Source organism: Oncorhynchus masou, chromosome 28, assembly GCF_036934945.1.
Source record: "Oncorhynchus masou masou isolate Uvic2021 chromosome 28, UVic_Omas_1.1, whole genome shotgun sequence".
NCBI classification, from domain to species: domain Eukaryota; kingdom Metazoa; phylum Chordata; class Actinopteri; order Salmoniformes; family Salmonidae; genus Oncorhynchus; species Oncorhynchus masou.
In genome coordinates, this window is record NC_088239.1 from 25,970,326 (window position 1) to 25,988,042 (window position 17,717).

The 17,717-nt window shown below is 45.4% G+C and overlaps 1 protein-coding gene across 1 annotated transcript in view; it reads right to left on the reverse strand.

The window, feature by feature from the left end:
* The window catches only part of LOC135517423 (transcriptional activator GLI3-like), a 135,077-nt gene that overhangs the window by 82,551 nt on the left and 34,809 nt on the right, over positions 1-17,717 (reverse strand).

The following is a 17,717-nucleotide window of genomic DNA, read 5'->3' on the forward strand; positions in this document are numbered from 1 at the left end:
GAGAATTTCTTTACCTCTCAGAGTCAATACACACACACACACACACACACACACAAATGAGATAATTTAGCATACTCTTATGAGGGGCAGGGGATTTGATTTGTACACATGCAACCAACCAAGTATGCACAGTGGGTCTTCCCTGCAAATCCACACTGGTTTGGTCTCCATATAAGCCAGCTGAACGTGTGAGTTCTCAAGCAGAAGACAATCTAAAGCCAATAGGACTCAAGCAGAAGACAGCTCAAGCCAATAGGACTCAAGCAGAAGACAGCTCAAGCAGAAGACAGCTCAAGCCAATAGGACTCAAGCAGAAGACAGCTCAAGCCAATAGGACTCAAGCAGAAGACAGCTCAAGCCAATAGGACAAGCAGAAGACAGCTCAAGCCAATAGGACTCATCTCTGGTGCTCTCACCAACTAAACAAACCCCCTGCATCACAGCCACATTCAGGGGGAGCGATTCCCAAGTCGGATCTTAAAGTCAGCCTCGTCTGTTCCTTTTATAAAATAAATGGATTCCCATGGAGAAGGCAACCGGGTCTTTCCGCCTGCATTCCAAACTGCCCATTAAGCGGCCTCATGGTATCACCCCCCCTTCTCCACACCCCCTCTCTGCCAGAGTAATCTCTTTCTCTCTCCAGGTGAAGGAGAGAAACTAAGTGGAGAGATGGGAAGAAGGAAAGGAGAGTTCCACTGAGAAGCTATCCCTGGTGTGCTAGGTTAGTGGGGATGAAAGTGAAGAGAGTTCAAGGGCTGAGCTGCTTTGGAAAGAATGTACCTTTGACCTGACCACTGACCCTGGCCTTCCTGGGGTCACATGGTCCCTAACCTGGTGAGTGCTACTGTACAGACTAGTTCTGAGTAGTCCCTGAAGAGAGCATACTCTGGGCGCTCTTCATGTAACACTAACTCCTACACACTTGAATAGTGTCCAAGAAATGATGAATGTTGAGCTTCATTGTAAATAAAAGGAGATTATTCCTATCATCTGTACCTGAGTATGATTATGATCAATTATTACATGCTTAGGTTCATGTTTTGTATGATCTGAAGTTTTACACTGGCTCATCTAAAGTATTACACTGGCTCATCTAAAGTTTTACACTGGCTCATCTAAAGTTTTAAACTGGCTCATCTAAAGTTTTAAACTGGCTCATCTAAAGTATTAAACTGGCTCATCTAAAGTTTTACACTGGCTCATCTAAAGTTTTACACTGGCTCATCTAAAGTTTTAAACTGGCTCATCTAAAGTTTTACACTGGCTCATCTAAAGTTTTAAACTGGCTCATCTAAAGTATTAAACTGGCTCAAACTGGCTCATCTAAAGTATTAAACTGGCTCATCTAAAGTATTAAACTGGCTCATCTAAAGTATTAAACTGGCTCATCTAAAGTCATTAAACTGGCTCATCTAAAGTATTAAACTGGCTCATCTAAAGTATTAAACTGGCTCATCTAAAGTTTTAAACTGGCTCATCTAAAGTATTAAACTGGCTCATCTAAAGTATTAAACTGGCTCATCTAAAGTATTAAACTGGCTCATCTAAAGTATTAAACTGGCTCATCTAAAGTATTAAACTGGCTCATCTAAAGTATTAAACTGGCTCATCTAAAGTTTTAAACTGGCTCATCTAAAGTTTTAAACTGGCTCATCTAAAGTTTTACACTGGCTCATCTAAAGTTTTAAACTGGCTCATCTAAAGTTTTACACTGGCTCATCTAAAGTTTTAAACTGGCTCATCTAAAGTTTTACACTGGCTCATCTAAAGTATTAAACTGGCTCATCTAAAGTATTAAACTGGCTCATCTAAAGTATTAAACTGGCTCATCTAAAGTATTAAACTGGCTCATCTAAAGTATTAAACTGGCTCATCTAAAGTATTAAACTGGCTCATCTAAAGTATTAAACTGGCTCATCTAAAGTATTAAACTGGCTCATCTAAAGTATTAAACTGGCTCATCTAAAGTATTAAACTGGCTCATCTAAAGTATTAAACTGGCTCATCTAAAGTTTTAAACTGGCTCATCTAAAGTATTAAACTGGCTCATCTAAAGTATTAAACTGGCTCATCTAAAGTTTTAAACTGGCTCATCTAAAGTTTTAAACTGGCTCATCTAAAGTATTAAACTGGCTCATCTAAAGTTTTAAACTGGCTCATCTAAAGTTTTAAACTGGCTCATCTAAAGTATTAAACTGGCTCATCTAAAGTATTAAACTGGCTCATCTAAAGTATTAAACTGGCTCATCTAAAGTTTTAAACTGGCTCTAGCCAAATGCGCTACAGAACTATTGCAAAATCTGTTTGATTCAGTCACATACAATTCTGTCTTCATAAATGCCTCAAATCCACCCTATTCCTCCATCCTGATCCAGAGAGTCCACTGAGTTTGGCCTTATCTTGACTGAGCAACAGATCCACTTCATTGGAGGCTGCTGGGAAATCTCTTCTGGTCCAGCCCTTTTTCCTGGTTGATTCGGTTCCCCCTGTTGCTCTCTCTTTTTTAATGTCTCACTGAGGGCCCTGACAGAGTGCTGCCGTGCCAACGCCTAAAGGTTCTATAGCATTTACCAGCCTAGCGCTGTAAGGCCCCCCTATGAACTGGAGGCAATGGAGAATTGCAGCCCTCCAAAAGCCAATTGAGTGCAGAGGAGAGGGCTAGATTAAACAGCGCTACCCCGAGTCGGAGAGAGAGATGGGTCGAGAGGAGAGTGAAGGAGAGAGAGAACGAGAGACCCCCTCTCCCTCTCCCACGTCCATTACCTGTGTAAGGGCCCAGCCATGGTGCCTCAGTGCTCGGGAGCAGCAAATTCCACGAGACTTAACACAGAACTGACAAACCAGCAAGAGAGCAGAGGCTCATGCTCTCCTCTGCAGGAAATTATAGTGTCAGTTATGATATAAGTATTTAATCCTATACTGCACAGCCCCTGATCTTATTAAGGGAATAATGGCACTTATGCTGTTAAAGCTGGATTAATAGGGTCTGCTCTTGCAAAGCGCAATATTAACATAAAGGGATTTCAGACTCGGGGTTCATCTTCTCGCATGGATTGGATTTGAGGAAGAAAGTGGGGACTGTAAACTGTGCTGGGAGCAACTAGAGCAAAGGACAGGGTTATGCTGCTGAGAGGAGTGTGGGCCTGTATGTACTGAATACTGATCCAACGAACACAGAGTTGAGGCCCGGGAATAATATCTTATGGTAGACCAGGAGAAGTTTCTAATTCTTGGTCTAGTTTATTTATGTATTTGCTTCATAGACTTGACATACACAATGTGCTTGTAGCAATAACGTTTGAACATTTGGAAGTGAAGTCAAACTCCCACAAGCCCATGCAGCTAACACCGTCTATGAACTCTTTCTGGAGACAAAATATTTTGGTAATTATTCCCAAAGATATTATTACACTACGTTCCTGTGTCTCTCTTTGGCTTCTTCCCCTTTTCCCCATTTGGGTGGGTGGGTGTCTTTCTTTCTCTCCCTCCCTCCCTCCCCCTCCCTCTCAGTGAACTCCAGCCCTACTCACTTATGTCTCGGAGAGGTCAAGCAGCTAATATTTAAATCAAACTATTGTCACTCCAACATTCCTCTCCCCTCCACGTCACCATGGTGAACTGTCATTCTGCCATATACCACCTTAAATGGGTTCATTATTTCAGTGTATACCACTTTAAATGGGTTCGTTATTTCAGTGTATTCCACCTTAAATGGGTTCATTATTTCAGTGTATACCACCTTAAATGGGTTCATTATTTCAGTGTATACCACCTTAAATGGGTTCATTATTTCAGTGTATACCACCTTAAATGGGTTCATTATTTCAGTGTATACCACCTTAAATGGGTTCATTATTTCAGTGTATACCACCTTAAATGGGTTCATTATTTCAGTGTATACCACCTTAAATGGGTTCATTATTTCAGTGTATACCACCTTAAATGGGTTCATTATTTCAGTGTATACCACTTTAAATGGGTTCATTATTTCAGTGTATTCCACCTTAAATGGGTTCGTTATTTCAGTGTATACGACCTTAAATAGGTTAATTATTTCAGTGTATACCACCTTAAATGGATTCATTATTTCATTGTATACTACCTGAAATGGGTTCATTATTGCAGTGTATACCACCTTAAATGGCTTCATTATTTCAGTGTATTCCACCTTACATAGGATCATTATGTCAGTGTGTACTACCTTAAATGGGTTCATTATTTCAGTGTATACCACCTTAAATGGGTTCATTATTTCAGTGTATACCACCTTAAATGGGTTCATTATTTCAGTGTATACCACCTTAAATGGGTTCATTATTTCAGTGTATACCACCTTAAATGGGTTCATTATTTCAGTGTATACCACTTTAAATGGGTTCATTATTTCAGTGTATACCACTTTAAATGGGTTCATTATTTCAGTGTATTCCACCTTAAATGGGTTCGTTATTTCAGTGTATACGACCTTAAATAGGTTAATTATTTCAGTGTATACCACCTTAAATGGATTCATTATTTCATTGTATACTACCTGAAATGGGTTCATTATTGCAGTGTATACCACCTTAAATGGCTTCATTATTTCAGTGTATTCCACCTTACATAGGATCATTATGTCAGTGTGTACTACCTTTAAAAGGGTTCATTATTTCAGTGAATACCACCTTAAATGGGTTCATTATTTCAGTGTGTACTACCTTAAATGGGTTCATTATTTCACTGAATACCACCTGTAATGAGTCATTATTTCAATGTATACCACCTTTAATGGTTTCATTATTTCAGTGTATGCCACCTTTAATGGGTTCATTATTTCAGTACATACTACCTAAAATGGGTACATTATTTCAGTGTATAGCACTTTAAAAGGTTAAACAAATACTGGGCAGCAGAAGGTCAAGAACTAAAACTTGAATGGTGAAACTGAAATAGGAGGGATCCCCCAAGGCCCAGTCCTATCCCCATTTCTATTTTTATCCCGGTCACATGTCATCCAACCTAAACGGCTGGAAAACTTGCTTATATTTTACTTTACTATACTTGAACCCTCTTGAGCTTCATAGGTGCAGTTTACTGATAATGATTATAATATGTATTTTTTGGTCTAATGTATGTCCAATGGTGTTTCATAGTGTATTGCGTTGGATAGCTGGAGGCTTTATAGTCAGTGTTCTCATCCATTGTGGCTGTGCAGCGTACTCTGCCTCTGATGTGGAGGACTCAGGTGTCTGCAAACACTTTGAAAAGCCTGAACTTCAGGAGCACCTCTCCAACCCTGAACACCATCAGCCTCAAACAGGCCCTCTTGGCTTTTTCTCTTTCTTCCCTCCCTCATTTTTCATTCCTCTTTTATTCCCTCCCTTTTTCCCATGGTTGCCCCCATCCCGTCCTCCTCTCCTCCACCGGTTCACAAGTCCATTCACCCACAACACAAAGCAGGAGGCCGGTCCTCGGTGGACCAAGGGGAAGCATGCCTCACACACAAAAAAAAGGAAAAAAAAGACCTATCCAGGACTCTCTATGGTGATTGAATTTCTTAACATCTTTTCAAAAACTGCTTAAATGCCTGCAGGCGAGAGGAAGAAACAAGCTAATGGTGGATGGGGAGCACTGAACAAATTTCAGAGCCCTTTCCTGCTCGCGTTTGAGGTTGAAAGCGAGCTCCTGCCTTTCAAGTTTCAAAGTCCTCCTTCCTCCCGCAGTGTCACTGAAGGATTTGAAAAGAAGGTAATTGTGCTCACTGCAGTCCTGATCAGAGTGCATGCCCGGCTCTAGTATTTCAGGAGTTCTCTTCCACTATAATGGAGCCTATGCTCTCTCCATCCTCTCTCCCTGGCATTCTCTCTCCTTTCCTCCTCTCTTCTCTCCTATCCATCACTCTCTAGTGACTCTCTCTCTCTCTCCCACCGTATCTTTTACCACCTCTCTCTCATTCTTTCTTTTTCTATCTCACTTCCTCTCAGTGTCTCTTTCTTTCTCACTTTCTCTCTCTCACTCTCGATCTCTCTTTCTCGCCCAGCCAGCCGCTCATTAAGTCCTAATGCCCAGGTTTTTCCCCTTTTTATGTTGGGGCCTTCCATTGTAGAAGGATTCTCTGGATACCTTCAGAGGAGGCCCACATGCCTGAGCAGGGGAGGAGAGGGCCTTTAATGGAAGGGGGAAAGGAGGAGGGAACCAATACAACAAATGACAAAATGAAAATATAAAAGAGATAATGAGGAATGGAGTGGAGCCAATTCCTTAGAGGAGGGGGAAAGAGAAGGAGAGAGAGAGAGAGATAGAGAGAGTTGGGCCCTGGGACAGGGGAGCTGAAGTTAAGGGTGCCTGGCTGATTCAAAGTAATGAGAGGGAGCGAAGACAAAAAGCCTCTGCTTCGGAGGGAGTTGGTGTTTCTCAAAGGCAGCCGTTGTGTAGAACAAGGGTCGGAGTGCCAATCTGCTCCTGCCTCTCAGACATTTGATTTGGTACTCTACAGCCAGCACCATGTAGGAGTCTTCGCTGCCTTAAGCTACTACATGTGTTTCAGTCAGAGGAACACAAAGGGGCATTTTCATCAGTCTTGCACATTCTACCCCCGAACTGGCTTTGTTGTTGCGAAACCTTTACCATCGAGGAGGTGTCGTTTGCCTCTGAACAAGCGCCAGCGACACAACAACCATTCTCCTCCACCTGCGAACATTTGCAAGCCGTGTTGTCTGTGGCACGGTGATGGGGTTTGGCTGAGGAACCCGACAAAAGGGGGGAAAGATGAGAAGAGGAGTGGAGGAAAACACAAAACACTTCTTCAAAGCTCCTCTCCTCCTGTGCGATAATCTCTCTTTCCGTCTTCTTTCTTTCCCTTGCAAATCAACTCCCGCGAAAAAGACTGAAGACTGCCCAATTAACAATGAGAGGGAGGCAAACATTTCAGCGGCTGGCTAGAGTTTAATAAGAGCGTAGCAGCTACCTCTCCAAGCGGCTTAGGAAGAGCTCGCTGTACATGGCACCTGCGCTATAGAGAGAGGGAATCACTCACGATTAGCAGCGCAGGCTGAAAGAAGAGACGGAGAGAGAACCTTCAAACTCCACCAAGAGGAGGAATCGCAAACACAACAAGAGAAGAGAACGGGGAAGATTAGTGCAATTGTGTGGGGTATTTTTCCGATCAACTTTTTGGCTGCCGGTCCCATAGGATGCAGGTTTTGCCAGAATGTTTTCTTTTAACCCCCCGCTGAGGGAGCTTCAGTGGTATCTCCCACAACAGAGTTCAGTTGTGTATTGTGTTGAAGGTGACTGAGTCTTAATGGAGCTTCTCCCAATGTCTGTTTACAGTGACATGGGAGACGTGTCAAGAAACTCTTCGTAGAACGCCACGACACGGGCACAACATCTCAGAGGATCCTGCGTGCTTAACCTCACACGTCATGACCTGTAGCATCTTGGACAATCAACTATTGGCCATCTTCCCATTTATCAATCACCAACGCAATAGCTGTGGAGTTACAGGATTTGGATCATATTTATTTTCAGGATAACAAGCGAGAAAAGGAGACCGTCACCAATCTATAAAATGTAAATAAAAAAGCACTAAAAAGTTAGCTGTGGCGCAACATGCCTGAATTCACTGTCAGTAACTTTCCGCCCTTGTCTTATTTCCCCTCTGCAGAGTGGTCCCATAGTGGCGCATTATGTAAATACAGCTGCTGTGAGTGATGCTTAGAGTAATTGCAGTGAGAAGTGGTGGGCAGGTCGTGAAGATTCCTGATTTCCCCCCACAGCCCGACTCCTGCTCTCCTCGATAATCATCTAGGCTAATTTCGACGGCTCCCACGTCTCAATTTGGCTCGGCGGCACACCGCCCCCTCCCCTCGGCATCCCCAGGCCCCATCTCCCCGGCCCGGAGTCCCACACCCCTCACTATGCCGCTGGGGCTCTGCTGGGACCCTACCAGGGGCCCCTGGCTCTCAGTCCCAGCCCATAGCCTAGAGGGGAGAGGAATCAAAAGAAATCTAGGCTTCTTTGCCCCTTCCCGTGTCTCTCTGCTCTCCCTGCTCACCTCAAATCAGCCTCACAGCAGGGCCATGCCTCACCCCCACTCCAATCCCTACTGACTACCTTTCATACATCAGGGGCCGGATGCAAGCCATCCGTAGGGCCAGAACCACTCTCTACAACCCCTCTCCCCACCCCCACCCCAGGCTATTTCATCAGGAGCACATTGTGAAGGAGCAGAGCTACACTGGCCAAAAAGAACAGTGATGAGTTGGGGCCATGACTTTTTGAATTTTTAAGAATTTCACTCAAAGGGCACCCTGACTCATCTACTCTTTTAAGAATCAAACCGAGGAGATGCATTTGCTCAGTGCTCGAAACCACAAACGCAATAACGAAGTCTGACCAGCATTGACAAGGCTTCATATTCAACTAACAAGGTCGTCAGCATCCGACAACCTTGTCTGTTATCGTTATTGACCTCCAGTCTTCCACCACAATATAATATGACTGTGATATCGTACAGCTATCACAGAAGTGTGACTGGACTGGACGGGCTGCTAACTGGGTCTGTTAGGGTAGAGGGTGGATTCAGGCATGGCTCCCAGCCCACCAGGCCGGACTAGGCCAGCTTTCCACTGGGCCGGAGCATTGGAATCCCACTACTGACGCCACTGTGATCCGGACGGGGCCTGTGGCACTCAGATTAGGAGGCGCTCGCCAAGAGAACATGGACACCCAGCCAAAGCAAGGAGGTGGGGAAGTGCCAACCAACAGTTAGAGCGAAATAAAAAATAGTTAGTGAATTAGGTCCAACTGTCACTGTGGTGAATTCTCACCTAACAATACAGAATTATTAAAAGACATAATACATTTATCTCACTATAGTTTCTACAAACTTTATGAAGAGTTTTTTTCATGGCTGCCTCTCAGAGCTGCTTTTCTAACACATTGCGATGGATGGTGTGTGTGTGTGTGTGTGTGTGTGTGTGTGTGTGTGTGTGTCTGAATACATGCGAGGAGATCAGACAGAGCATGCTCCATTAAGACAGTTAGCCAGTGCTTACTAGTCAGAGGGATAATTAGACACTTCAAAGGCACCTGCCCGCTGCCGTCCCAGAGGGGGATAGAATCGCCCGCATCCTCCCTCCCCCTCCACCCCCTGCCCCATTTAAAAGCATGTTAACTCCTATCTGAGGCTAGCAGGCTAATTTAACTTTTGACATTTGATATCTGAGGAATGAGAGGGATCAGCCGTTTAGCTGGAACCGGATTACCTCCCTCATCCCCCCCCCCCCCTTCGGTCCTCTGCTGCCCTCCTCCCCTACATCCAACCCCCCCACATCCCCCCCCCCCCCACACACACACACCCTCTCCCTCTCTGTGTCAGGCCGAGTGGATGGTGGATTCATTAATTTGCCCGCTGCTAAGCAGTTTATCAATGACTGGTAAATGTCTCAGGCTCTGAGTGGAACATCCATCGCTTGGTTCTTCTCCCTGTCCCTCTCTCCCTCTCCCCAGCTCAGTGGCCATGGTGATTAGGGTTCTTCTGATGTTAAATCCAATGTATGGATCAGTCCACTGCCCTGGCCGGTACTCACTTAGTTAGCTGTTGATCTATTCTGGCTGTAACTACCTGCTTAACAGCTCAACCAACAGTGTAGAGGTCGAATCAAAGTGTTTGAAGTAGATTCAGCAATTTCCACAGAGACATGGAGGTTTTGTAATAGTTTCCAGTAGCCATTTTTTGCGCTTTCAGGCATAATTTTGCGAAATGAAAATAAATTCTACACACAAATGACCTCTCACCCCCAGTAACCATTCCAGTGAACCAATCACGTGCGAGCTTCGCTGACCTCTGACCTGCCATGTGGAGGAGAGGTGTTAAGAGTTCATTTGAGGCTGTAACCTCTCATTGGTTGTGGTCTTGACGCTCTCTGTTCAATGTCTACATTACAGGTTGAATCAGGGGCTTTGTGCGAGTGTGACGGATTTGGGTTAAACGCACAACATGCCCGAGCGCCTTTGATGCGGCAGCTGTTAACGCTTACCATTTCTCGCCCGACGCATTCAGACATACGGGCTCTTTTTACAGGGAGAGCATGAGAATCAGAATTCCAAACTACATGCCAAACGTCATAAAAATAACACGACCAAACAGATTTCTGTACCGCTTGCCCAAAGCCATAAAAACAACCCAACCCGGCAATCAGGGGCTCTGAACACTCTGAACACATCCAGCCACCTGATGTCAGAAAGAAAAAAAATGGAAGAAAGAAAACCCGCTTCAAGGTAAATCGACATTCTCTACCTTGACACGATAATCATTTGAAAGTCATCAGTTGATTTACCATGCCATTTTTCCTCACTTTTCCTGACAGCTCAGGACTTGGCTTCTCTCCGTCAAAGTCTCCGGCGTCGACAAATCACAGGCAACAATGAATCCTTTTACAAAGGTATCGGTCTTCATTTTACTCCACACAGCCCTCATTATAGAGCAGATTTGGGTAACTTCTACCACCAACTCCAGGTCATTTTCCCCTCCTGTGATCAAGGGGTCATTCCATGTCCTTTCAGCAATTCATGACACCCAACACCTCAGATGGTTCTGAACTTGTTTCTGTAGATGGAAACGGAGAAATTAAGCTAATTGATTGCACCTGAATTGACCATTTTAATTTATAGGATACTGGAGTAGCTAACATCCGATTTGGACCAAACTTTTTGTAACAGTGTGTAAGACATCCAAAGAAATGGTTTTCGCACTTCATATCGATTTTAGATGCAATCAATTAGCTTAAACTCAAATTATATTTCAACAAAATAATGTTGCAGGAATGCCATTCTTATCTGTTTCAAACAACAGAAACTATTTCAGAATCATCTGAAGAGGTGGGTGTCGAGTTCCTCTTTCTTCAGCTTTTTGAGGTGGAACAACCCCTAGGAGGGAGTGACCACTCCGTAAACAGCACGTAATTCAGCCCCCCAAAACACCTAGGTGAAGCGCGGACCCCATCATTACACTGTCGCAGGCAGCCATAGAAGCCTTAGAGATTAAAGGATCAGACTCAACCACAGTCTGGAGCTGAGGAGAGGTGGGAGGCGGAGAAGGTGGCTAGAAGAAAAAAAGCACAATCTTTCTCCCTATGATTAGATAGCTAACTTAGTCAAAGCCAGGCCACCATGCTAGAGACTGAGAATGAGAGACTTTTTTCTTTGCAAAGCTTCGACAATTACTAAATGCTGTAAAGTTTGTCTTGGAAGCTCGCTCCCGCAAATATCCAAAATTGATGGAGTCACACACAATAGTAGGTAAACAAGACTATTCTAATCAGAGAGAGAGAGAGAGAGAGAGAGATAGAGATATGAAAGAAAGAGAGAGATATGAAAGAGTTAGAGTGCTGAGAGGAGAAGGAAGAGGTTAAGGTCCGTCAACCTCAATGACTGTCCTTCCTTTCTCAGATTTGTCTTCTACTTCTCTGTCACTTTCTTATCACCACTTTGTTCTATCACTCTCTCCCCGTTCTCCCTAAAAATTTCCACTCTCCATGTCACACTCATTCTCAATGTCCCACTGCCCCTTCTCTCCCTCCCTCCCATTCTTTCTGGGAGTATTGCCTCCTGTTGCTGTCCCTTCTCAGTAATGAGGTTTACTCCTCTGTGACCTATCCTGTCACTCCGGCCTGTGGAATCCTCCTCCTCCTCGCCATCGCCCCAGAGATGTTTCTGCCATCAAACTCCCCTCATCTTTAATCAACCTATTCAATTCCCATTAATCCCAACATTCCACACACACACAGCTGGGATGACCGAACGACACATTGCACTTCTCAATTTTTTTCCCCTGAGGAAAGCAGCTTTGTCTTAAGCTCTGTTATGGTCTACATGATCATGACTTGAACACAGAGAGGGAATAATCAGTGTAACATGGTGGAAAAGGACTATTGGGATGTTTGGAGGTACATGTGCTTTAAGGATAGGAGCTCTTCATTAGGCCAGATGTTTTTGAAACTTTTGCAAACTGTACATACTGTCCTATACGTATTGTATTGTACACCCCTAGATATTTTCTCTCCCATCCCATCTCCTTCCTCTCTTCCGACCCTCTTTCTCTCCATCCCCTCTTCCCTCTCCACCTCCTTTCTACCCCTCTCCCTCCCTTCCTCCCTCCTCCCTCCCCCTCTCCTCCGTCTTTCTCTCTCTGGGACTGTAGGGTTGAGGCAGCCCTATGCCGTAGCCCCATACTGAGCTGGTCTAGAGCCAGACCAGAACAAAGAACCCATTGAGCCAGCGTTGCTGCCAGGGCTGGGAAAACGTGGTCCATCTCTCTTCGCTTCCTCTACTCCGGTCTGACAGCACCACAGATGAAGTCATGAGGTCGCCAAACAGTTAATAAGCAGAGGAGGCCCATCCTCCTTCAGCTGCCCCCGGAGAGTGTGTGTGTGTGTGTGTGTGTGTGTGTGTGTGTGTGTGTGTGTGTGTGTGTGTGTGTGTGTGTGTGTGTGTGTGTGTGTGTGTGTGTGTGTGTGTGTGTCCTTATGGGAAAACCACATGAATTTCACGTGATCACATGTGATGTCATCTGTTCACATGTGATCTTATTTGAAGTTGATGTGATAACATGTGAAAACATGATCTGATGTGAAATAAATGTGACAACATGGGTATGCAAAAAATTCAACATGTGACACCATGAAACTACACGTGACAACATTTTAATGTTTTTCAGGTGAAAGTGCAAAATTGATTTACAAATATTTGCAATACAAATTCCACATGTGAATCTGCAATTCATATGCGAGGTGAAAACATGTTGTTCTCCGAACACGTAAAAAAGCGGGGTTAACATGTGAACTCTACAGTATATGGAATAGTGTGAACCTATGGCCTCACGTGTCTCTTTTGTTTTCAAATGTGAACATTTCAGCTCAACTTGTGCAAATAGTTATGTGATCACACGTGGAAATCCACATGTGAAACTTCATGTGAAATATCATCACATGTGAAGTGTTCCCCCAAAAATGTGCATTTTTTTTCACACGTGAAATCATGTGGTTTTTCCATAAGGATGTGTGTATCTGCCAGTGTAATTACTGGCATGTGTGAATGAATGACTGTGTGCTCTACTGTACACACCATGGTACTGTACTATAGATAATATTAAATCATCTATTAACTTCCGACACCTAATAATATTTCATTCCAGATTGTGTTCAATTACTCTGTAAAGGTCATTGTTAAAATGTAATGCCATCAAGTGACAGTTGCTCCAGTAGTTTCCTGCTTGACTCCAGTGATGTCCCCCTTTCTCTCTGTCTGACATGAGACACGTCTCCCCTGGACTGGAGCTGTCGCTGCGAGGCCCAAACTCTCAACATCATTAGGCTCACAGCTTCAGGTGAGACACAGAGAGAGCGAGAGCGAGAGAAAGAGAGAGAGAGAGAGAGAGATAGAAAGGACAGAAAAGTAGCCCTCAGATACAATCTGTGTGTGTGTGTGTGTGTGTGTGTGCGCGCGCTTGCATGCTTGCTTGCTCCCATTACAGCATATTTATCTCAATAACATTGAATAGGCACGGCCCTTTAACATGCCTTTAGAGGGTCGTTCAGTTGTCAGTGGCCCGGGGCATTGGATTGGCTTGTTTTAGGACCGAGGGGGAGGAGATGGTAAGAGACAGCTATGGCATTGATTAACATGAGAAGGGCCTTGCTCAAGTTCAAACTGCCCGCCCCTCTGCTGTAAGCAACAGCAGTGAGTTCAGTCCTCCCAGACAGTCAGACGTTTCTTCTTCTCTTTTCCAACCCCCCCTGTCTTCGCTACACATCTGAGTCCAATTCTCCGCGTGCCCTCCTTTTTTGAAAATCACTCCCTCACCTCTTCTCTCCATTCCTCTCCTTCCTGGGTTCCACCGCCTTCCAACAGGCACATCCAAAACTTGAAACAACCTGAGCGTGGAGCTCGTTCCAACATGGATGTCGTTACTTGGTATTTCTTGGAACTGGCTGCCAATCGCGGCAGTTGTCTTCACACTTGAAAACCTGAGCTATTTACGAGGGCCCTGGGAGGGTGCGCACACAGCCGACGAGAGAGAGGGAAGAAAAGACGCTTCTCAACCTCCTCTGCTTCTAATCAATCACCAGAAATCACTGCCATGGTTTTACTTTCTTTGATCCTGGCTCCTTTTTCGCACTGCGAGGGGAGAGAGTGGGGGCGGAGAGTGGGAGGGAGAGGAGGAGAGGGGGAGACGGGGGAGGCAGAGGGTTGGGGAGGTCAGAGGGGAGAGATTACAGGGTTTAGGGTGCAAACTAGCACATGGTGCCCTCTTCCCTCCCCCTCTACCCTTCAAACCTGAAACCTAAGATCACGTCTTGATTCATTTTCATGCATCTTGATCCGGGGTAAATGGACGAGTTTTACATACAGATGTTTTTGAAAACAAATGCCAACTTATACACACATATGCACTCAATCATACATATACCAGCACACACTCTGGACAACAGACAAGTCATTCACAGACACTAAAACACTGTCTCACCAAAGTTCACATGCAGCATAACACACCCTCTCCCTGAAACACAAGACTTTTAATTTTATTTAACCTTTATAAATTTATTTAACATTTATTTAAATAGGGAAGCCTATTTACAATGATGGCCTAACCCGGCTAAACACTAACCCGTACGACACTGGGCCAATTGTGCGCCGCCCTATGGGACTACCAATCACGGCCGATTGTGATACAGCCTGGAATCGAACCAGGGTCTGTAGTGATGCCTCTCGCACTGAGATGCAGTGCCTTAGACCGCTGTGCCATATTAAATTATTAAATGGTTCACACACACACACACACACACACACACACACACACACACACACACACACACACACACACACACACACACACACACACACACACACACACACACACACACACACACACACACACACACACACACACTAGTTACTGTCTCTCTCCAAGCCTCACATCCCCCTCTATCGCTCTCATCCAGCAGAGGTAAGCAGGCGCGAGCGAGGGAACAAGAAAAAGAATGAGAGAAAAGAAAGAAAGAGGGACACGGACCAATACATTCTGCTGGCAGGGTCAGGACACTCCTGCTTTGTTCCTCTCCGTAGGAGGAAGTCACTGATGCCTACCGACAAATGGACACAGTGGCAGAATAATACTGTCTTCCTACTCTACTACTTTATGTCTTTACGAGGCCCCTGACTGTCTTTCCGTCCGCCGGCCCGTCTGTCTGTCTCGCTCTCTAAACTACACTGACAGGTCTAGGTAGAAAGTTGTTCTTAACAACAGGTCTAGGATCAGATTACCCTACTTTCTTTCCAAACCATAACCGTTGAAGGGACAGAATATCTGATCCAGTGTCAGTAGTTAGGGGGAGACTGCTATCCACCTCCTCCGACCTCCTGCACAGACAGGCCAGGCTGATCCCCCTCTGTGAGTATTGAGGATGTTCATTGGTTAAGGTTCATGCTCCTGACCTTGTTGACCCCTGACTTCATAGGCCTTCACGGCTTTCACCATTTCACTGAAAAGGATCCCAAGAGATCCATGGACACTATTTTAAAGGTTCATACAAACTATACTGACAGATTATACTGCAATATAATACTACCGGCTGAATTAATAAAATGACCAAAACCAAATGTGTTTGCTTCCACTCCCTTTTCGGTAGACATATGAAAGAAGGTGACCCATATTGAACAACTTCACTACATGATGCCAGCACCAGAATCTTGAGAAACACCAAGCCCCAGCAAACACTCCTGCCAGATCCCCGCAAGACAGTGGGCATAAGAGAGGTGGGCAAAACACCTCCACCTCCCCCTAACCCCCGAGGGCCAGAGAGAGAGAGAGAGAAAGTATCGCGATTCAGATTCTGCATGCTACAGTTGAGTACTGCTATAGGCAGTGCGAGAGGCTATGTGGAAGCAGTGGAGTTTCTTCCCAGTCCGGAGGTGGATGGATGCTGGCTGGATCAGTGTGATTCCTCCACTGTGGGTCCTCCAGGCAGGCATGCAGGCAGGGGGAGGTCAGGCTGGGTTGAGGTTGTTGGGCAGGGCCCGGGCTAGCTAAGGGCCCCTCCGCCCTGACGAGCAGCGGGGCCGCCCTAATCCTGCGCCTCAGGCCCCCGTGAGGCGTCCCTGCCAAAGCCCGTCGCCCCGTTGCTGCAGGAAATTGCCTTCAGTGCAGAGGTCCATGAAACGGCTGACTCACCAGTGGAGTCCACAGCATACTGCACAACTGTGTATGTGTGTGTGTGTGTGTGTGTGTGTGTGTGTGTGTGTGTGTGTGTGTGTGTGTGTGTGTGTGTATAGGGCCACATTGACTTTCTGTTCATATCTCTGTATCTAACAACCGCTCTCACTCTTACCATCGTATTGTATCATTATACTGTTTATCTCAAACACTGTGAATGTGAGTAACGTAAAGTGGTCATTCCTTCTGTGTGTGTGTGTGTGTGTGTGTGTGTGTGTGTGTGTGTGTGTGTGTGTGTGTGTGTGTGTGTGTGTGTGTGTGTGTGTGTGTGTGTGTGTGTGTGACTCAGACAGAGCCTAGAAGCCACCTTTCGTCCAAGGCATGGGGTGGGTTTGTCAAAGGGGGTCTCTCTCGCCTCCTCCATTGTGCTGTTTGTCCCTTATCCCTCCATCAGGCCTCTATCAGACCCCCTCTCATTAACCCCCGGCTGGCTGGCTGGCTGTGAGAGTGCGAGGAGGGACCCACCTCCCTGCTTTTTACCACAGGAGCCACATGGTCCTCACTACACCACTATACAGAAATGTATACAGCCCACACTTGCACACTCACAGTCAAATCTACTATTACCACAAGCAGACTACAAGTCTACAAGTATAATTCATGCAATCGCAGCCTCAAACATAGACATACTGTAAATCAACAATATCTAGAAGATTTTTTCACAAGAAATGGCGACACCACTACCATACCAGAGCTGCCAGCCAGAAAGTCTTGTACAAGCTGGCACTAAATGATGAAATAAATTATGATTACACAGGCCTACTTTCATTTCACCAACAAATCTCCTCCACCCCACTTCTCTCTCTGATATCATCCATATTTTTCAAAGCCACTCATAAAATCTCCATTTCTTTGTTAACAAAAAATTCTCTTTTGGGGGTAAAGAGAGAGAAAAGGTGGAATGAAAAGTGGAGAGTGGTGATGCTGGCAATGCTCGTGTGTGTGTGTGTGTGTGTGTGTGTGTGTGTGTGTGTGTGTGTGTGTGTGTGTGTGTGTGTGTGTGTGTGTGTGTGCGTGCGTGCGTGCGTGCGTGCGAAGGAGGGAGTAAAGAGGCAGGAGGACAGTGGAGAAACAGTTGATTATGAGTCCCATTAAGTGATCAATGATTTCATTAATAAGATGGATCGCGCGGCTGTCATCCCGCTGACAGGGTGCTGAGGGATCATCTGTTCCCCACGCTCCATTTTCCCCAACGCATCGAATACCAGCCCCCCCACCCCCTCCTCTCCCTCCTCCCTGGCCCTCCATCCCTCCAATATTTCCAGACACAAGGAAAGCAATGGAGAAGGGATGGGAGCAGAGGTGGGGGGGGTTGTGTTGATGGGGGTGAGGAGGTGGGGAGGGAATGATGGAGGAAGGGGGGGTGAGGCAGGCAGTGGAAGAAAAGTGAAAATCCATTTTGAAACCCATTTTCAATTAGGGTCCACAAGCTGTTATCACAGGTGTCGCAGAATGGGGGCCC